This window comes from Canis lupus, chromosome 26 (assembly GCF_048164855.1).
Source record: "Canis lupus baileyi chromosome 26, mCanLup2.hap1, whole genome shotgun sequence".
NCBI lineage: Eukaryota > Metazoa > Chordata > Mammalia > Carnivora > Canidae > Canis > Canis lupus.
The window spans coordinates 44,217,337-44,238,606 of record NC_132863.1 but is presented as its reverse complement, the minus strand read 5'-3'; the positions used below and the strand labels follow the sequence as shown (position 1 = coordinate 44,238,606).

General features: G+C 50.9%; 1 long non-coding RNA gene across 1 annotated transcript; it reads left to right on the top strand.

The window, feature by feature from the left end:
- Positions 1–14,901: 14,901 nt before the first annotated feature.
- LOC140617925 (uncharacterized) lies at positions 14,902–16,814 on the top strand. Its single transcript, XR_012018073.1, has 2 exons — positions 14,902–15,500; positions 16,333–16,814. It is a non-coding gene; the product is annotated as an uncharacterized lncRNA (long non-coding RNA).
- The last annotated feature ends 4,456 nt before the right edge of the window (positions 16,815–21,270 follow it).

The following is a 21,270-nucleotide window of genomic DNA, read 5'->3' as shown; positions in this document are numbered from 1 at the left end:
GCTATGTCTTTCTCCAGCTCTCCAAAAGAATTCTAAAAATTTTTCAACACAAAGACATCAGGTAATCTATTGGGTGACTTTCTTTTTGTTTTGGTTTTTCAGTTATTCCTGGTTCCCGGCAGTGGCTTCCAGGCCAGATGCATGCCTGGAACTTCCCCTCACATCACCCAGGGATGAGCTTTTGCCTCCTCCCTGCGGTGGGCCCCCAGTTCCTGGATCCCATGCCTTCATCTTTCAGGGTTTATGCTATTGTATGGTCAGAACAAGTTCTCCAGGAGCTGCTGGGATGAGATACATGGGAGGCAACTTCTTGAAATTTCTAATATATAAAAACATCATTCTATCACACACTTTGATTATTTAGCCCAGTATTAAATGTCTCATTTGAGAATAATTTTCCTCCAGACTTTTGAAGGCCTAGTAAGGCTTGGCTCGTGCTCTTCAGAGTTGCAACATTTCCAGGATTGCTGCTAAGAAGTTTGGGGCTATTCTGATTCCTGTTCATTTGTATATGAACTTTCCCCTCTTTGTCTGGGAAAACTTGGCGTGTCCTTTTTATCTCCAGTTTTCCAAGAATTGTTAATGCTATGATAATTTCTCCCTCCATCCTATCGTCTCTTTCTAGAACTTTTGCTAGCTGTGAGCCAGGTCCCACCATGGAGCCTCTGACTTCTACTTTTCCATCTCCAGGTTTTTACGCCACGTGTAGGGATATTTTTTTACTTTTATCTCTCAATGATTGTATTGACTCTCTCATTACAATTTTACAAAAGGACATTCTTGCTTCTCCAAAAGTTCTTTTAAGAAAAAAAAATCACATTTCTTTCTTGTACAAATTCAGTCTTTTATCTCTGTGAGGATATTAACTGTGCTTTTTGGTTTTCTTCTCAAGTGAGTTTCTTCTCTCTGCATTGTCTTTGTTTCCTCCATGTTGCATTGTTTTCTGTGTGTGTGCTTTGATTTCTGGTTCTGATGAGGAGGCAGTCCCTGTGGCAGGTGAAGGGGAAGGCCTCCCTCTTCTCCACACTGTCTTGCACTTAAGTCTCCCGTTTTCACAACACAGTCGCCCTGTCTTCTCCCTGGTGACATCCCTGGCTATGGCGAGTCCTGAATTTCGTCTCTCTGCAGTGTAGACCTCCCATCTCCTTCCAGAGAAGGGCTAGATCCAGAGCCTAATTTGTTGGGCCTCTTGTCGTTGCCTGCCTTCTGCCACCCCATGCTTCTCAGAGGGCAGCTTTTCTGCTGGGCTCAGTGGGTTGTCTTCATTCATTTGGTTTCCATTTCCGAGAACGTTGTGGATGTCCTTCATCAGCAGTTGTTCCCCCTTTTATCCCTATTATTCTTTAGGTTTATACCTTTATTTTTTTTTTAAGATTTTATTTTATTTATTCATGAGAGACACAGAGCGAGAGAGAGGCAGAGGCACAGGCAGAGGGAGAAGCAGGCTCCATGCAGGGAGCCTGATGTGGGACTCGATCCCGGGTCGCCAGGATCAGGTCCTGGGCTGGAGGCGGCGCTAAACCGCTGAGCTACCTGGGCTGCCCAGGTTTATACCTTTATTTAAACATTTGTTACCTTTTTAGCCTAGGCTCTGGATGGAATTTAAGAGAACACACATGTTCGATTCCCTGAGTTCACTGGGAATAAGGTGAACAACTCCTCCTGATGTGCCCAGGACTTTCTTGGTTTTAAGACTCAAAGGCCTGCATCCCAGGAGATCCCTCCATCCTGAGAAACTATACTTCTCCAGCTTTAGCTTCTGGACATCTTTCCCCCCATAGACTCTCTGGACCCCTCTGAGCTCAGTGTTCCCTGAACAGTCACAAAAGGCATCCCTGCTCATCCAGGGAGTGAGTCCTCCACAGCCTCTGAGAAGGATGCAGACCGAATCACTCATATCACAGACACTCACGAGTGTCTGGAAAAGTCCCTGTATTTCTGGAAACCCCAAAGATAACCAGCATGCATGACTATCATTACTGAAATTGCCGGCTACAGCCGAGACGTGCAAGTCCAGTGGCCTCCTGGCGGCGCAGCCCCCGCCTGCACTACCTCTGTAATTATAAGAGAGCATTTAAAATTGCTCCAGTCCAAACAAGACCTGGAAGTGCGGGGAACAGTCTGGTCGTTAGGGCTGGAGATTAACGGCCGCTGTGAAAAAGCTGGGAAAGACTTACTCACGGCCAAGGGCAGGGCTGGAGGTGATGCTCTCACCGCCTCTGCTGTGATAGGGCCTGTGGATGGGTGGAGAGCGGCAGGTCTTCCTCGGCACCCCCAGCCCACCCCATAGGGACAGGCATAAGAGAGGGGCCCCTTTTATTTGGTTGATGCTTCTCTACATTCTGATTAAGCACGCGTTTGGAAGAACTGGCACTTAAAAAGGCAAATATTGCTATGATGAGTGGAGCTGAGCAGTCACTCACACCTTAGCATAAATTAACTTACACAAAGTACAAGGCAGGTGGAAGGGTAGCAGGTAGAGGGCAGGTGGAAGGGTAGCAGCAGAGGAGGAGCTGGGGGAGGCAAGAAGGAGGCGGGTGGGTGCCTTGATGGTGGACCCCCTGCAGTTCACTCCCAACTCCACCCACTTGCTGGCCTCCTTGAGCCTCCGTTTCCTTTCTGCAAAATGGGTATAATCGTAACATCTACTTTATAGGGCTATTGTGAAGATTAAAAAGAAAAACAGGCCCTGGTGGCTCAGCGGTTTAGCACCGCCTGCGGCCCAGGGCCTGATCCTGGAGACCCGGGATCGAGTCCCACTTCGGGCTCCCTGCATGGAGCCTGCTTCTCCCTCTGCCTGTGTCTCTGCCTCTTTCTCTCTCTCTGGGTCTCTGTGAATAAATAAATAAATTCTTTAAAAAAATATTAAAAAAAAAAAAGAAAAACAACCCCATGTGCTTGTGGAACATCCTAAGTGTGCAGGACTGGTGTTACTATGGGTGTTATCACCATCTTTAGGCTCATTTTATCATTCTTCCAGGCACCTGCTGTAGGGTGCCACCACCTGAGACAGAAGGCACGGGAAAGAGCAGACCTTCGGCCAGCCTCAGCTAAGTGAGACCACAATTAATTGAAACTCCACTAGCAGCCGGTCAAGGAGAAGGGTGATCAGACTCGCTCATTCTCTCCACCTCCTCTGGGGCCGAGACTTCCGATTAATTGAGCTCTTCCCAGCCAGGCCCTTCTCTGGATGCACTGCGGCGGCCCCTACAGCCATTCCTTTGTCTGAGGACCGTGCAGCATGGGAGCGACCCCCCACCTGGTCCTGGAGGAACTCAAGCTCACGGCGCCAGGGGGAGAATGACGCAGCCTGCCGAGCCCACAGTTCTGTGGGGGTGAGGGAGGGGATCATCGGGGGAAGTGGGAGAAACAATGAACAAGGAACTTGAAGATGCGGTATGGCTGGGCTAAGTGCAGGTGTCGGGGAGGCCCCAGGACTGAGGGACCAGAACCCACACAGCTGCCCAGACTCCCCAAGCTGAGCTAGTCCCTCCCCCTCCCTTATGTGCCTCCAGCCTCTGGGCCTCTGAGCCCCCATGGCCCTGTCAGTCCTCCACTTCCATTTCACAAAAGCCCGGGAACAACCTAGTTTGTGTTTGGAGCATGGAGCACAGGACAATATTGCACAGGCAAAATATAAAATTATTTTTAGTGGTGGTGATTGATTCCGAGGTGCTTAGGTAAAAGAAGGAGGGTTCAAGCATTCACCAACTTGAATGTCAACAACTATCTGGAAACATATTTTGAAGCATTGATTATTGTTCCTTCTGCTTTGTCTTCCTGCCTGGGACAGGGGCGTGATGTCTGGAAGCTCAGCTGCCATCTTGCAGCTATGAGGCGCTAAACATGAGAATCAGGGGAGAAATGGGGAGAGACAGTGAGAGAATCGGAGGGTCAGAGACAGACACACACACAAGCAATGTCGGGAGAGAGAAGGTGAAAGGAGGGAAGGAGAGAGAGAGGAGGAGAGAAGACAACCCCACAGGAGTCACCATAACTTTATTTGAATGCTGACTGCTCTCGGGGGGGCCCCCCAGCTGGGCACCACGGCCCTGAGCCCTCTGTCATCTGCAGCCTGAAACAAGGGGAGGGGGCTCTTCACCTCCTGGCAAGGTCAGGAAGTGCAAAGGAGGGTCCAGAGGGCCCACATCACATGTCATCCCACCAGGGACTCTGTGACCTCTGTTTCTGCTTCGGAATGCAGCACGGAGTAAGCAGCAGGAAGGAGGGAGTCCCCCTGGATGGTATATTTATTCGAGGCCTCTCCCTAGAGGACTTGGCAGTGGATGTGTTTCCCTAAAGATGAAGAATAAACACGAGGAATACAGCAGGGGAGTGGCGCAGGTCTGGCACATGCACAGCCAGGACCGCGAGCCTGCGTGTGTGTGTGTGTGCATGTGTGTGATGTGTGTATCCGTGCACATGCGTTCAAGCAGGAGCACTGTGCTGGGATCATCCTAACAGCCTAAAGCACTCTGGAATTTGCAAAAATGTACCCGAATATACCATTCATACAATCAGCCGCTTGAGGAACACAGGTCAGTGTTTCAGGTGTTAGAAGTTGTGCATCCGTGGCAGCGAATCTGCACGTTTTCCTCACCCCGAGAGAAACCTCAGGCTGGTCAGCCAGCACTCCTCAGTCCCTCCCCTACCCCCAGCCCCTGGCAACCACTAATCTGCTCTCAGTGTCTGAGAGGGAAGAGAGCGTCCTCTCTTCTGGACGTTTCTCACAAGTGCAATCAGACAGGATGTGGCCCACGCCTGGCTTCGTTCACCACACATCACGTTTTCTTTTCTTTTCTTTTTTTTTTAAAGATTTTATTTATTTATTCATGAGAGACACACAGAGAGAGGTAGAGACCTGAGCTGAAGGCAGATGCTCAACCGCTGAGCCACCCAGGCGTCTCCATATCACGTTTTCAAGGCTCATCCGCGTTGCAGCAGAGTGCCACCACTTCCCTCCTTTTTATGGCTGAATAATGTTCCCTTGTAGGAGAGACCACAGTCCACCTACTCGTCAGTTGGTGGGTAATGGGGTTTCCACTTTGGGCTGCTGTGAATGATGCTGCCGTAAATACCCACGTACTAGTTCTTATGTGGACATGTTTTCGTTTCTCTTGGCTGTGCCCTGGATGGAATCTCTGGGTCATAATAACTCTATATTTTAACTCTTGAGGAACCGCCAGGTGGCCACACCATGAGCCATTCCCACTGGCCGCCCGGAAAAGTCCTGGTTGCTCCACATCCTCATCAGCACCTGCTTTAGTCTTGGATCCCAGCCATTGCCATGGGTGTGAAGCCATCTCCCTGTGGTTTTGACTTGCATTTCCCTGTACACTAGTGACGTGGAGCATCTTTTCATGTGCTTTTTGGCCTTTTGGCCATTTATACATCTTCTTTGGAAAAATGTCTTTTCAGCTCCTTTGCCAGTGTTTTAATTGGGTTATTCGTCTGTTATTAGCAATGCCCTTTGAAATACCCACACTTCTGTCCCACGTCACTGCTGCGGGGTAGAGTTCACTCTGCTGTCACCCCCGCCTGACAGATGAGGAAACCGAGGCCAACGAGGTCTCCCAGGGATGGCTGCCCAACCAGCAGGGTCCAATGGACAAAACAGAATGCTTTGCTCAAAAGTCCTATGGATTTCAAGACGGCGACAGCAGAGCCTGAAACCAGACAAAGGACCTTGGGACTACCTCGCTCTCTCACCCGGAGTGCCGCCCCACGTCTACCTGACTACGGTAGTAACAGCTCATGCTTGTTGAGCAGTGACAATGTGCCAGGGTCCACGCCTAGGGAAAATACCAAGTCTTGAAACGAACCCCGAGGGCGGCTGCCATTCTCGTCTGCATTTTAAAGATGCGCAGTGGCGGCTCAGAGACCCTGCTTGGCTCATCCTGGGTCTCAGCGTGCAAGTGGCAGCACAGGGTTTGAATCGAGGTCGGACTCACAGCACGGACGGTGGGTGATGTTAGCTGTGGTCCATGCCGTGCACTTAGTTCCTCCCAGGGCCCACCCTGAGACGGTGATGACAGTGACCACATGAGGCAAGCAGGGTGCGTGGGAGGCCCAGGAGCGGGGACACCAGGCACGGAGGGGAGGCGGCCAGCACAGGGACAGCTTATAGCTAGCGGCAGGCTGCCAGGCCTCTATCTTGCTGGGGTGACAGTGACACACCCAGGTGACAGTGTGGAGCATGCACTCCAGAGCCATGTGGATCCTGGGGTGTTTACCGCAGCTGGGGGCTGCTCCCTGGGGGCGCTGACTCCCAGAGCACTCCCTACGTGTGCCTCATGTTGTGCTAAACACATCTGATCCTCTCCACCGCGACTCCATGCTGTAGTTTAGGTATTATGCCCATTTTATTTTATTTATTTATTCATGTGGCACAGAGAGAGAAAGAGGCAGAGACACAGGGAGAGGGAGAAGCAGGCTCCATGTAGGGAGCCTGACATGGGACTCAATCCCAGGTCTCCAGGATCACACCTTGGGCTGAAGGCGGTGCCAAACCGCTTAGCCACCCGGGCTGCCCATGCCCATTTTATAGATTGGAAAACCGAGGCCCTGAGAGGCTAAATAACTGTTGTAAAGTTATAATCCCAGCAACCGATCAGGCTGGGATTCCCACCCATCTGGGTCTACAGCCCAGGCTCTGAAACTCTGCTGGGCCCAGCCCCACCCGTTTGCTGGCAATGGTGCAGCTGCAACCCTGCCATGGCCCTGCTGGCACACCAGCCCACGTTCTCAGCTCCAAGATGTAAGGAGCCCAAATTCTCGGTGTCGCCCTGATCAGGGCTGGCCCCCGCTCTGTGCCTGCAGATGGTGGTGGCCATGAGGGCTTGGGTTTTTATCACCATGCTGTACACTTCCTTGGACCCCTCCCACTCCAGCCTGGGTGCCTGCCACTTTGATGTGGTTCCTGCTTCCCATCCTGCATCTGGCCTGCACATGCAGGGGTGGGCATCTGAGCCGGTCCCCACTCCGTGTCCCCTCTGCCACTTCTCCAAAGCTGTTCGTGTTCCCAACGTCTTCCAGATTCTGTCTTCTAGCTCTGCATGCGGAGGGGCTTTGGAGTTCCGGCTTGGAGGCGGCTCCTGGGAAGATGCAGGAAGCCCTGGCACCCAGCCGGCTCTTGAGGGAAAAGAACAGGGCCCGTGTTCAACGGGGCTGCGGCAAAAAGCTGCAAGTTGGCAAAATGCATTGCTTTGAGCCCCTTGAGGGCCCCCCATTACCCCAGGGCCCCCCTTCAGTTCCTCGTCTAAGGAAGCAGCATCTGCACATGAGGGCAGGCAGCACCATCCTCCAACTGTGTGCTGTTAAACATTTTGAAAAGCATCTTGCAAAGTGAGGGTGATGCAGGGCCATGCCGGGTACCCACAGATCACAGCCGCCAGTCACGGGCTCACAGAGAAGGAGCTCAGAGCTCCTGCCAGCAGGCAGTGAGTGCATCCTTGTGGGGGGATTCTGCAGGCCTGAGTGTCTGGCTCTGAATCCTGGCTTCTACTCGCAGGGCTGTGTGACCACAGCTGAGTGACTGAACCCCTCTGAGTCTTCAGTTCTGCCTCTGAGTACGTCCAGAGTGGTGCCTTCCTCTAAGGGCTGTTTGGAGATTAAGCTAAACAACACGCTCCCTGTGCCAGCCTCAGCACCCAGCATATAGTCAGCACTCAGAAAACATAGTGTTACACGTAAATTTAAAATAAACAGGCCCATCCGTGCTGATTTGTGACCTACTTTTCAAGCTGAACTCATGGAGCTTTCCGTGCCGGTGGATGTAGTTTCACAGCATGATTTTAAGCGATGGTGGCTGAGAACACAGGCTCTGCAGCCAAGTTGCTTGGATTGCAAATTCCAGCCTTGGCAGTTGGGAGCTGGGTGACCTCAGGCAAGTCACTTGACCTCTCTGGGCCTCAGCTTCCACATCTATGAAATAGGAATAATGACAGTACCTAGATCAAAAGATTGTTGTGAGAATTACATTAATTAATACAGAGAAAGGGCTTTGCCTGGATTTTGGCACCAAATAAGCTCCTTGGACAAGTTGGCTATTTCTTTGTCATTTCTCCATGGAACACACATGCTTTAATTTCTTTAGTTTGACTTCTCATTAAGCAACTTGCCAGAGCTGGCATTTGAAACCAAGCCCTGTCTGTATGACACCAAAGCCCACCCGGCTAATCAAGGTGGAAACCTAGAAGCTTTTAACACTGTGATGGAAAGCCAAAGAGGCATTTCATGAACACCTGAATTGCAAGAAAACACTTTCTCATAATAAAAAGAGATTCAGATCTGGCATCAGAGTTCAAGCCCGCCTCTATCTTTAACCAAGTGATCTCAGTTAAATCACTCCCTGTCTCTGAGCCTCCGTTTCCCTGGCTACAAAACAAGGGTAATGAAAGTATCTACACTTGGGACTGCTGTGAGTCAAATATGCTAAGGCATATAAAGGCAGAGAGTATATATGAAATATGCGTCTCTGGCTTCCAGGTCAGGAAGAGCTGGGTCTGACTCCCAGATCAGCCCCCTCCTTGTGACTCAGCAAGGCAGTTCACCTGCCTGAGGCTCTGTCTCCTCATCTAAAAAATGGGAGGGAAAAAGGGGCCATTCTCCTGAGAATGAAATGTAGGTCAGATGGTATTGCCCTAAAGTGGGAGGTGGTACTACTGGCACAGGGTCACCAGTGCTGGTGGCTGGGCCTCAGGGGCTGCAAAGGGCACAGAGCTTCCCTGGATGACTTGGCTCAGGCCCCGAGGGTCCCCCTTCTCATGTTTATGGGAATGGCACAGCCCTTGGCTGCTGAGAATCAGTCCTTCCTTCCCAAAGGTTAAAATGATTAGACCTGAGCGTTGCTCTGTGGGCACATCGTGCTGTACAGCATTTATTGATGATAGAAAGAAGCTCAAACATGAGAGCTGCTTGGAAAGAATATCCAGTGTAAAAAAAGACAGTCTCTTCAGCAAATGGTGTTGGGAAAATTGGACACCCCATGCAGAAGAATGAAACTGGACCATTTCCTCAAACCACACACAAAAACAGACTCAAAATGGATGAAAGACCTAAATGAGAGACAAGAATCCATCAAAATCCTAGAGGAGAATACAGGCAACAACCTTTTTTACCTTGGCCACAGCAACTTCTTGCAAGACACATCTATGAAGGCAAAGGAAACAAAAGCAAAAATGAACTATTGGGACTTTATCAAGATTAAAAGCTCTTGCACAGCAAAGGAAACAGTCAACAAAACTAAAAGACAATCTACAGAATGGGAGAAGATATTTGCAAATGACATATCAGATAAAGGGCTAGTATCCAAAATCTATAAAGAATTTATTCAGCTCAACACCCAAAAAACAAACAATCCAGTCAAGAAATGGGCAAAAGACATGAACAGGACATTTCTCCAAAGAAGACCTACACATGGCCAACAGACACATGAAAAAATGCTCATCATCGGCATCAGGGAAATATAAATCAAAACCACAATGAGATACCACTTTACACCGGTGAGAACGGCTAAAATTAAGAAGACAGGAAAGAACAAATGTTGGTGAGGATGTGGAGAAAGGGGAACCCTCTTGCACTGCTGGTGGGAATACAAGCTGGTGCAGCCACTCTGGAAACAGTGTGAAAGTTCCTCCAGAAGTTAAAAATAGAGCTACCCTATGATCCAGCAATTGCACTACTGGATATTTATCCTAAAGATACAGATGTAGTGAAACAAGGGGTAACTGCACCCCAATGTTCATAGCAGCATTGTCCACAATAGCCAAACTGTGGAAGGAGCCACGATGTCCTTTGACATATGAATAGATAAAGACACTGTGTATATATATGATGGAATATTACTCAGCCACCAGAAAGGATGAATACCCACCATTGACATTGATGTGGATGGACCTGGAGGGTATTATGCTGAGTGAAATAAGTCAGTTGGAGAAAGACAATGATCATATGGTCTCACTCATATGTGGAATATAAGAAATAGTGAAAGGGACCATAAAGGAAGGGGAGGGAAAACTGAGTGGGGCAACTTAGAGAGGGAGCCAAACCATGAGAGACATAAGTTTGGGAAACAAAGGGTTACAGAAGGGGAGGGGGGGAGGGGGGATGGGTTAACTGGGTGACGGGCATGAAGGAGCGCACATGATGAGATGAGTACTCTGTGTTCCACTATACGTTGGCAAATTGAATTTAAATAAAATATTTATTTTAAAAAGTGAGACCATGTGGACTATCAAGTGTATGTTCTTAAATATATTTGCTCTTAAAAATCATTTGAGATGTTGTAATGAGCACAGAACTTTTACAAGGAAATAAAATCACAGTGAAAAATATAAAAGTTAAAATAGAGGAGGATTTGTGTCATGTGATTCATCTATAGTTTCTCCCAAGCCTCATTTATGCTGGGCAGGGGAGGCCAGAGGTTAGGCCCTTGTGGCCTGGGTTCAACTCCCAGCCCTAATGCTTACTACTGAGACCTTGGACAAATGTACACTGTGACTCAGATTTCTCCTCTCTAGAGCCAGCTGGCCACCATACCTACCACACAGTTACTGGTGACCCAGAAATTCTGCTCTTCAACAATACACCCAAGAGAACTGAAAGCAAGTGTTCAAACAAAAACTTGTCTATGAAGGTTCGGTCACAGCAGCATTGTTCACAATAACCAAACCATGAAAACAACCCAAACACCCATCAACAGATGAACGGGTAAGTAAACTGTGGTCTACTCATGCAAAGGAATATTATTCAGCCCTAAAAATGTGGCAAGGATTGACACCTGTTACAACAGGGATAAACCTTGAAAACATGACACTAAGTGAAAGAAGCCAGACACAAAAGGCCACAGATTTTATAATTCCATTGAAGGAAATGTCCAGAACTGGCAAATCCCTAGAGACAATAAGTGGATTGGCTGTTGCTAGGGGCTGGGGAGGGGAAACAGGGAGCCACTGCTTAAAGAGTATGAGGCTTCTTTTTTGAGTGATGAGAATGTTCTGGAATGAGATAATGGTGATTCACAAAATCATGAAAAGACACCAAATTGCACACTTCAAAACGGTGAAAGTGCTGAATTTTGTTATACCAATTTCACCTCAATGAAAACCCAAACCAAACAATATGTACCCTCAAAGAGCTGGGTCTGATGTGGAGACACACTCGTGAGGTGTTTGCCCAATGCCCGGCCTAGAACAAGGACTCACTGAATTCAGCTTCCTGGAGGCAGATGCTTGACTTGCATGGTTCTAGAACTCCTTTCTTCAGGCCATCAAACCTGAGAATCTCGCTCCGAGAAGCTGACGACATGTCCTGGGCTGAACAGAAGCCCTCTACGTGAACCCCGCCGATCTAGTTTACATGGCACTTGAGGACGAAAAGGAAATTGAGGCCAAAAGGGAAACTGCAGGTGAAATAACCACAATAAAGGGAATAAGCTGGAACAGCAGTGAGTCCTCTTTCTTCACCAAGACCAAACTCAGGAAAAATAAAAGTCTTTGTGTGGCATTTCCCCCGTTTAATAATGAAAACCATTAAAGTGTGTCCCATAGAAATATACAATCTTACAATTTAGGCTCCATGCTGTTCTGAGTAACAGCGAAGTGGAGAGCACTGAGCTGTGTGGCCTCCTGCAGGTGGCTTCACCTCTCTGTGCCCCAGACCCCCTGCACCTACCTGATGAGGTGGGTTGAGGATTACCTGCAAAGCCATCAGGCCAGCATCGGGCACAACATGAAGGCTCTATGAATGTTAGCTCTTGATTAAAGGTATTATTCTATGACTGCCATTTGTAGAATATTTTTCTATTTTTTAGCCAAAAATAAAACAAAACAAAACAAAAAACCCACCAGTTAATTTCTGGGCAAGCTTCACGAATACAACAGAGGGACATATTTCTAATCCTTCCGTCTGAGATTTGATTTTGTGAAGTGAGATGGATCATATTTTTATAGACGGTTATTTTATATTTTGTTTCTCAAAATGCTGTTTCTTAACATTGGCACGATTGATGTTTGGGGCTGAGTCCTTTGCTGGGTGGGCTGTCCTGTGCACGGCAGGATGTACAGCAGCCTCTCTGGCCTGTACTCACAGCTTGCCCACCTCACCCCACCCTCATTCGTGACAACCAAAAATGTCTTTGGACGTTGCCAAATGTTTTCTGGGAGCCAAATCACCTCTGGTTGAGAAACACTGCTAAAGAAGGAAAAATGGGAACAGAGTGACAATCACCACACTTTATAGGATTTTGTGTTTGCTTCTAGAGAGAAGTATTGAGAAACACTGCATTGGGATGAGTTTGTAAAAATCCACGTTTTAGGGTGACAGATGAAGATGACTTCTCAGTTTAGTGGAGGTGACAAGACTTTTGAACCAAGAGTTTAAAAAAACCAGCATTCTGGTCCTGGTTCTTCATCACCGTAAGTGTGGTTGAGATCATATTTGTCACTGCCCTCCCTCTGTCTCCTCCTTTGTCACCTGCACAATAGCACACGTCCAACGGATTCTCCAGAACTTGTGGCCATCAACTGAACAAGTGTGCCCCAAACTCTCCTCGCTTGCCTTTCCGATTTCTACTCGTCCCCATAAAATAACCATATCATTATTTGACACTTTATAGAACCACTCTACCTCCTTCTCTTTTCTCATTTAAATACCCATTTTCCTCTCAAGCTCAGCAATCACCTCTAAGTCACGACTTTGTTGTGCTTGCTAGGTTCTTTCCCATACAGTTCACAGCATATAGGTAAAAGAAAAAGAGTGGTCTCCGTGTGTTACTTCAAACCATCAGGTGTGTGTGCAACCAGGCGCGTCCAGAATAGCCTCTGCAAAACACCGACATAAACTCATGCAGGTGACAATCCCTTGCAATAGAAAACGACATTATTATGAACTCAAGACAGGACGGATCAATTCAAACCTATCTTGGATATCAGCCTTGGTTCGGAGCACTGGAGACAGACGAGCTGGCTGCTGGGCACCGTGCCTTGGTGCAGAGCTCCCCCCACTGCCCTGCCCCTGGGGATGCAGAGGTGGGACACTGTCCCCCCAACCCCCGCTGCAGCTCAGCACCCAGGGGCCTTCTGGGGCTCAGCACCCGGGGGCCTTCTGGGGCCTTCTGGGGCTCAGCACCTGGTGACCATTGGGCTCAGGATCCGGGGACCGTTGGGGCTCAGCATCAGGGATCGTTGGGGCTCAGCACCCAGAGGCTGTCCTGGCTCAGCACCCGGGGGCCTTCCGGGCTCAGCATCCGGGACCGTCGGAGCTCAGCATCAGGGACCATTGGGGCTCAGCACCCGGGGCCCGTCTGGCGCTCAGCACCCAGGGGCCGTCAGGGTTCAGCACCCGGGGGCCTTCTGGGGCTCAGCACCCGGTGACCATCCAGGCTCAGCACCTGGTGACCATCAGGCTCAGCATCCGGGGACCGTCGGGGCTCAGAATTGGGGACCTTGGGGCTCAGCACCTGGGCCCGTCTGGCACTCAGCACCCGGGGACCTTCTGGGGCTCAGCACCCGGTGACCATCAGGCTCAGCATCCGGGGGGCCTTCTAGGGCTCAGCACCCGGTGACCATCAGGCTCAGCATCCGGGGACCGTCCGGGCCCAGCACCCGGTGACCATCCAGGCTCAGCACCCGGGGGGCCTTCTAGGACTCAGGACCCGGGGAACTTCTGGGGCTCAGCATCCGGGGACCGTCGGGGCTCAGCATCCAGGGGCCTTCCGGGGCTCACCGTCTGGGGACCGTCGGGGCTCAGCTCCCGGGGACCCTCCGGGCTCAGTTCTAGGGACCGTCCGGCCTCAGCATCTGGGGGCCGGGGGCTCAGCACCCGGGGGCCTTCTAGCCTCAGCATCCAGGGGCCTTCTGGGGCTCAGCGCCCGGGGACCGTCCGGCCTCAGCACCCGGGGACCATCCGGGGGACCCGCCGGCCGCGAAGCCCTCTCGAGCCCCTGAGACTCCAGAAGGGCCTCCTCTGTGGGACAGGCACCGCACACCCGCCGAGTCCGGGGAAATCGCCGGTGCTCCGGGCGAGGCGCCCGCGGTCCCAGGAGCAAGGAGCAGGAGAAGGGCCTCGCTGGTCCAGGAGGCGACCCTCTGGGCGTGCTGCAGCCCAGAGCTGCCTCAGCTTCCCCTTCACCTCTCAGAAATGGCTTTCCCTAAATGCCCCAGCCTTTCCTGAAGCCCAGCCTCCAGCTCCCGGAGAGCAGCGACCGCCGCTGTAAGAGCAGAGGCCGGGAGCAGCCCCCCTCCCCAAAGCCCCGTCGCTGTCTTCGGAGAAGGTCCACCCAGCAGGGCCTCTCCCGCCCCCCGCGCAGCCATGTTTGTGCCGCAAGGGTGCCTGGGTGGCCGCAGCTGATTGGCTCGGGGGGAATCATGTGACCCTCACTGGTCCAATCAGAGGCTCGCTCTGCACAGTTTGGGCTGAGCCCGGGAGAGGCGGGCAGGTGGGCAGGTGGGCAGCATCCCCAGGGGCCGCCCCGTCGCGTCTGTCCTTCTGGCTGCGGCTCCCCGCACCGAGCCTGGGCAGGCCCTGGTACCCCGAGGACCCCTCTTGAATCTTTCTGCAATGGAAGTCGAAGAGTGGAGGTCCACAGACATGCCCCTCGCACACACACGAAGGCCGGACTGCGCAGACTCACCTTCTGGATCTGGTCGGAAGTCGGGACTCCTCGGGGGGCCTGGGGCCGGATCCCGGGCTTCTCACCTATTGGTCTGGGATGAGGCCTGAGCATCCGAATAACTGAGGAGCGCCCCAGGTGAAGAGTCGTGGGCGGCCAGCACAGGTCCAGCAGCCTGGCAGGTTCCCTCCTCCCGAGCTCTGGGGAGGCGGGGGGGGGGGGGGGGGCGCCTTACACAGCTCCTGACGCTTTGCTCCTTTCCACCTCCGTCAAAAGCTGGGGGTGGGGTGGGGTGGGGGATAAGAAGCTTCCAGAAGCCCTGGTGCACCTGCGTCTCCTGCCAGCCAGGTGAGATCTTGCACACTCGCCCAGGAGCCACAGTAAGGACAGCGATCACTCAACATTTGTCGACTGCTTAGTTGCAGGAGTGCACTTAGGTCCTCGGACTGTGAACGCACCAAACCTACAGTCATCCAGATAAACAATGTTTTGATACAGTATTTTAAAAAAAAAAGAAAATCAGGCACCTGGGTGGCTCAGTAGTTGAGCGTCTGCCTTTGGCTCAGGATGTGATCTCGGGTCCTGGAATCTAGTCCTGCATAGGGCTCCCTACAGGATGCCTGCTTCTCCCTCTGCCTGTGTCTCTGCCTCTCTCATGAAATAATAAATAAAATCTTAAAAAAAAAAGTAATGAATGTTAAAAAAAAATCCATGATGAACAAAAATATCAAAACTTTAAAGACAAGATCGGTCACAGGGCTCTGCCAACCTGTCCTGCCCGGAACCTAAAGCAGAAGCAAAAATCAGCAATACTGATGGTGTCTTTGTTCGTTTTGACTCGTCAGATTTTTGGCAGTTGCTCTCCACCATCTTAAACATTGCTCTGGAGGTAAGTGCTGCCGGCGCCTCCTTCCCGGAGTTCCAGCCTGGCTCAGCGGCTGCTGGCCCTGGGCTGCCTGGCTCAGCTCTCACAGTCCTCCACCTCCTCCTCCTCCCGGCCTGGACAACACCCATACCCACACCGATCCCCCTGATTACATTGCTCCTCCTGGTCCCAGCCACCCATTCTCTACCCAGAGCCATGGAAATTTTTAAAATGAAAATCATATCTTATTACTCTCCTACCCAAACTCTTTGAATGGGGCCTTCATACTCAGAACAGCAGCTAGACTCTGCCTCCACAGCCTCACACTGTCGTCCCGGCTTCTCCATCTGCCCCCCTCCCTTAGTTCCAGCACATGAGCCACTCCGCAGCAGCTTTAACACCCCGATGCCTATTCCTGTCTCCTGGCCTTTGCACGGCCTTCAGCTTCTGCTAGAATGTTCTGTTCTAGAGTGTTTGCCTAGCTCACCCTATCTTCACTTCATTCAGGGCTCAACTCCAGTGGCACCTCTTCAGAGAGGCCTTCCCTGACCGCTCATCTCGGTCCCTTTGGGGCACTTCGTATTCAATTCATCATGACTTGGAGTTTTCTTGTTAATCTGTTTCTTTCCTTATTGGTTAAAGTGCCTTTGTCCATACTGTGAGGTCCACGAGAATAAGGACCTGGTCTGCACCGCCCCCCCCCACTGGATCCCCATGCACAGCCCAAGCTCTAAGTATTTTTCAGAACGGGTAAATGAAGTCCATTTTTTAGGTAAAGAAACTGACCCTCTACTCTCCCCAAAGTTCTGAAGGCGTTCATACTGAATTCTAATGCGGGATCCCCCTTTTTTTCCAGGCGGTCACTGGGATTTTCTATTTGAAGATTCCTGTCCCCCCATCATTTCAGCTTCTGCACCCTCAATCTGGCTCTGATTACCGGTTGCTGCCACCCACCCGCAGACTAACAAACGTGGAACAGCTGTGCCGCAGGAAATCGCCTCCAACTCAACCCTGATGCTGCAGGGATGTCTTTAGTTAACATAAATAGGCTTTTAACATTCATTTTTTTCTCTTTGTGCAAAATACCTATCATTAATTCTGACTTGTGAGATCAAACAGTTAACAACGTGTTGATCCTAGCTTACTTTCAAGTGATGTATTGTATCATTTCGGAGAGTTATGGGGGGTTGATACTTTCTTTGACAAACACATCCAAGTCCACCAGAGAAGGGCTAACCAGCATCCCGGGGAAGGAAGCAATTAACAGCTCCACCCCGAGGGTTCCGAGCACCATTGCGTCATTCCTCCGTGTTTTATTAAACACTGCCTTTTTCTTTAGCATTCTGGTTTTCTTTCTTTCTTTCTTAATTCCCCGCCCCCCCCAACCAAAGGAAATGAGCTTCTCCCATCCAACACTTCAAGCAGCATCAGAGGTAGAGTGGAAAATAAAAAAAGGCTTCATTGAGCATCATTTGGGTTGTTTTCCTCTGTGTTGACATGCTTCTGCAAGGCTCTTTGTGAATGGACTTCACTTTCTTTCTCTTGTGGCCCTCTCTGCCTTCCTGGGGGGGATCAGCACCTTGCACCCCTAATACCAGTAATTACAAGACAAGAACACATCCTCAATGCCTCCAGGGTGCTGCCAGAGGTCTAAATGAAAGTGTAAACCAGTGACTCGGTTGAGGTATAAGACATTAGGGAGTGGTGGGGACTGTGGCACACTGCAGATCCGACGCCCGGCTAGAAGGGGCTGCCACTACTCGGGGCCACATGATGGCTGTTTTAGGACTATCTTTCGGGAGAACCTGGTAATCTGGATTATCTATTTATTTTGGTGAAAACTTAAACATACTATATAAGCCAAACCAAACAAAAGAGCCCAAAAGCCACTGGTTTACAAGCACTGCTCTCCAGCCGAGCTTCCTAAACTGGAGCACGTTCAGCCTCCAGGTACAGTCAGTGAGTGAAGGAGCCAGAAAAGCCCAGAACAGGGGGCACCTGAGTGACTCAGTGGTTGAGCGTCTGCCTTCAGCTTAGGTCATGATCCCGGGCTCCTGGGATCGAGTCCCACATCGGGCTCCCTGCATGGAGCCTGCTTCTCCCTCTGCCTGCGTCTCTGCTTCTCTTTCTGTGTCTCTCAGGAATAAATAAATAAAATCTAAGGAAAAAAAAGAAAAGAAAAGAAAAGCTCAGAAGAGACGAGGAACATCCTCTGGGAAAGATAATTGCTTTGGAAGTTCTTTTGAAAGAAAGTTTGTGGGATTTCACTGATAGACAACCAGAAACATTTTTATATTAAAAGAAACTATTACAGAGCACAGTGTAAAACTCAAAAAAAAAAACCCAAAAAAACAAAAAAAAAAAACCTGGAACTTCAGAGCAGGGCTGCTTTTTGGAGTAGGCGGGTTTGGGAAACCTCCAGGTCCCAGCCTCTATGTTCCTCTTTGTGCGTGATCAGGAGCATTTTGATGGAAATGTTGAGAAGCCTGAGACACTTGGTCTTCTCATCTGTGAACTGGATACCATAATTGTGTCTACCTCATGGAGTCTAGTCTTTTGGAGGCATCCATGAGACAATCAGGGTGCCATTTCTGGCCTCCCCAGCATGCCACCCTTCCTTCCAGTCTGCATGCTATAGATGAACCTGGGTCCCTTTCACTGTCCCTGTGCTACCCGCAGAGTGCTAGCACGGGGCAGGCGGCACTCAGTGCCTGGCTGGGATTTGATCTTCTGTCCTCATGAGAAGTGTGTGGATTTTCAACGGCCTCAGAACAAATGGGAGTGCGACCTGCGTCTCACGATCTTCGATCTTGGGAGCCTGGCTCCTGTCCCCCTGGATAGCTTCTACCTCCAACACAATCAGTTCACTTCCGGGATGCAGAGCCATATATTGGACACAGCTCCCCTGGGTGAGCCTTCGGGTGCTAGGTGTAGGCTGACGCACAGTAGGAGCTCATTGAAATTTGGTGGAAATAAAAGCATGCCAAATTAGTTTCCCAAACAGGCCCATCTGCTTCAGGGAAAATCACTTCTGGTAGAATTTTGATGAGATTCAAGCATGTTGAGTGATTTATGGAGCTGTTAAATATACACTAAATCAATCTGCTTCCCCCTCCCCCTTTTTTTGAGGGCTGGGGGGAAGAGAAGGGACATCCTTAAGGGAAAAATAAAGTCTCTGAGCTAGAATTTGCAACCTGGGGCCTGACATCGTGCAGAAGATGGCCACCGCTGTAATCTGAACCCAGCCAGTCAACACAAGTACGATAGTTTTAATGTTCCCCAAATCTTGCAAAATGTGTATCCAATTAGCCACTACTGAAGGGCCTTATTTATAAAATAATACTTTTGTGGTCAGGTTGCACTTTTTCCATTCATTTCTGGTGCACAGGGCTCAAGTTGCTGATTCTGTCTGTGGTGAATAGAGACAAACATCGCATTTCTGCTGGCATCCACAGGGCTGGGTGGAGTCGGGCCAGAGCTGCTCAAACCCTGGGACGTCTCATTTCGGCCTCTCTTATGGAACACTGGGGTGAGGGAGGACCATGGGGCATGCGGAGGAGGGGGTGGGGTGCGGGCCTTAAGAGGAAAAGTCATTTTTCTTGGACGGGAATGGGTACAAGCGTCGTGTGATCCAGGCAGGCCCCTGACACATCCCGTTGGCTAATTGGAGGGGGAAGTCTGAAGAATTTTGTGGTATGTGGGAAATCGCTCCCTGGCCCACTGAAGGGTCTGGTTTCCTTTTATAAAGCCGGTTTTATTCCTGTTAATGCTCTGCATCGTCCCCAAGCCTCTGCAGAGTTACTGTAATGGAAGCACAGTTCGGTAGGTGGGGGCTTTAGAACTTGGAGCTGGTAAGTAGGAAAGGCAGGGACGTTCCGATGCAGGAGGTAACAACCTTTTTTCTGCAAAGGGCAGCTGATAAAGATTTTCAGCTTTGCCTCTATTCAGTCCCTCCTTTTAACCCTGGGCAGTATGTAAACAAATGGGCAAGGCTGTTCCAATAAAACTTTATTTGCAAAGAACAGGCGGTAGGTGGGATTCAGCCCACAGGCCCTGGTTTAGCCCGGTGGGAACGGAGACACGGAATTGAAGCGAGCGGCCACTTTAACCCAGAGACTAAGTCAGTTGCCTGTCCGGAGTGGCTGTGAGCTCCCGTGTCCGGTCTCCGGTGTGAGCAAGGATTGTCACTCCGACTGCAGTGAATCTCTCTGCAAGAGAGCCCCCCAACGCAGGCCAGATGGCAGAAATCTCACTTTAGGGATTCGGGCTCCTCCTGTCCCTGGAGTGTTGCTGAGGGAGATCACGTGGCAGTAGGTAGCTGGCCCGGGCTGTCCCCAGGGCCCTGGGGCACCCGCTGAGCCCTCTTCCTTTCCCTCGGTGCTCACCGGCCATACGGGCACCCTCCGCATCTCGGGAGCAAAGCCTCTCCGAGGGTGCTGGGTCCCAGGGCCACAACTGGCAGAGCAGCCCAAGGCCTATTGGCTACTGTGGAACCAAAGAAACCTTGTGAGGCTCCCAAGCACACCCAACAGACATTTCTTCAACAGCTGCCCCCCTTGGGTGGCTTGGGGAGAGTGCCAGGAGTCGACCAGTTCCCTGGATCCTCTTCTACGAATGGCTGGCATCTCTTGGATCCCCAGCACAATGGGAAGTTCTATCACCCACCTCTACCCAACGTCGGGAGCCCTGTTGAGAGGGAAGGGTGCAGACCTCTGGCATGTTCGTTATTGTGTTGGTATCAACACGGTAACGCCACAGAATACACCGTCCTAAGCTCAGTGGCTCGCACAACAAGCAGGGTTGGTTGTGGTTTGGCTGATGTGGGTTGGGCTTTGCTGGGGCCTGTGCTTCAGGCTGAGGGTCTGCTGGACTGGGTTACGGCGGGAGGACTGGGCTCACTCAGCCCCAGGTGTGTGCGCTCGGAGGCCCAGTGGCAACAGGTGATCCTGGGCACAGTCTTCTTATGGCGGATCGCTGGGACAAGGGCCAAGCCAAAGCATGCAAGCACTCTGAAGGCCACCGCCAGGGTCACATCCACTGATGTTCACCGGGCAGAGCAAGTCACAGCCACAGCCAAGTCCACAGCAAACAGGGCGGGGAGGGATATTGTGCTTGTGAAGGAGACGGGCGAGAGTGCTGAACAACAACCCATCGACAATGATCACAGCCATCATGCTGTCTGCCGGAAGGGCTTTCATCGGCAAAGAACAGAACACTCATCTCATCGTAGCTTATAACAGATTTAGTAATCCCGCCAGTCATCTGGAGACAGATGGTCTCAGGGTTGGTTTGATGCCTTAAGGTCAGCAGTGGCCTCCTGGGCTCCTCCAGGCCCACCATCCCCATGCTTGGTCCTATCTTCTGGTGGCTTTCAGGGCAGGAGAGTGAGGCAGGCTCTTCTCCCACAGCTTGCTCTTGTCGGGGAAGAAAGTCTTTGCCATCAAGTCCTTGCAGGCCTGACTCCTCTGCCTTTTGGCCTCAGCACAGTGACTCTGAGTAAAGAGTCATTCAAGCTGAGACAGGAGACAGGGAAGTGCATTGTGATCCAGCCTCCCAGAGGTGACCTGAGCCGGGTCCCTGGAACCTGAGACTACGGGATGTCACCTGGCAAACTGGACTTTGCAGACCTGATTAAGGTTACAGGTGTGAAGATAGGGGGATTAGCCTGGGTTTTTCAGGTAGGCTCACTCCAATCCCATGAGCCCCTAAAAGCAGAGAACTTTCTCTGGCTGGAGTCAGAGATGTGGCAGAATGGGAAAACAGAGATCTGAGGCAGGAGGGCCTCTCTCCACTG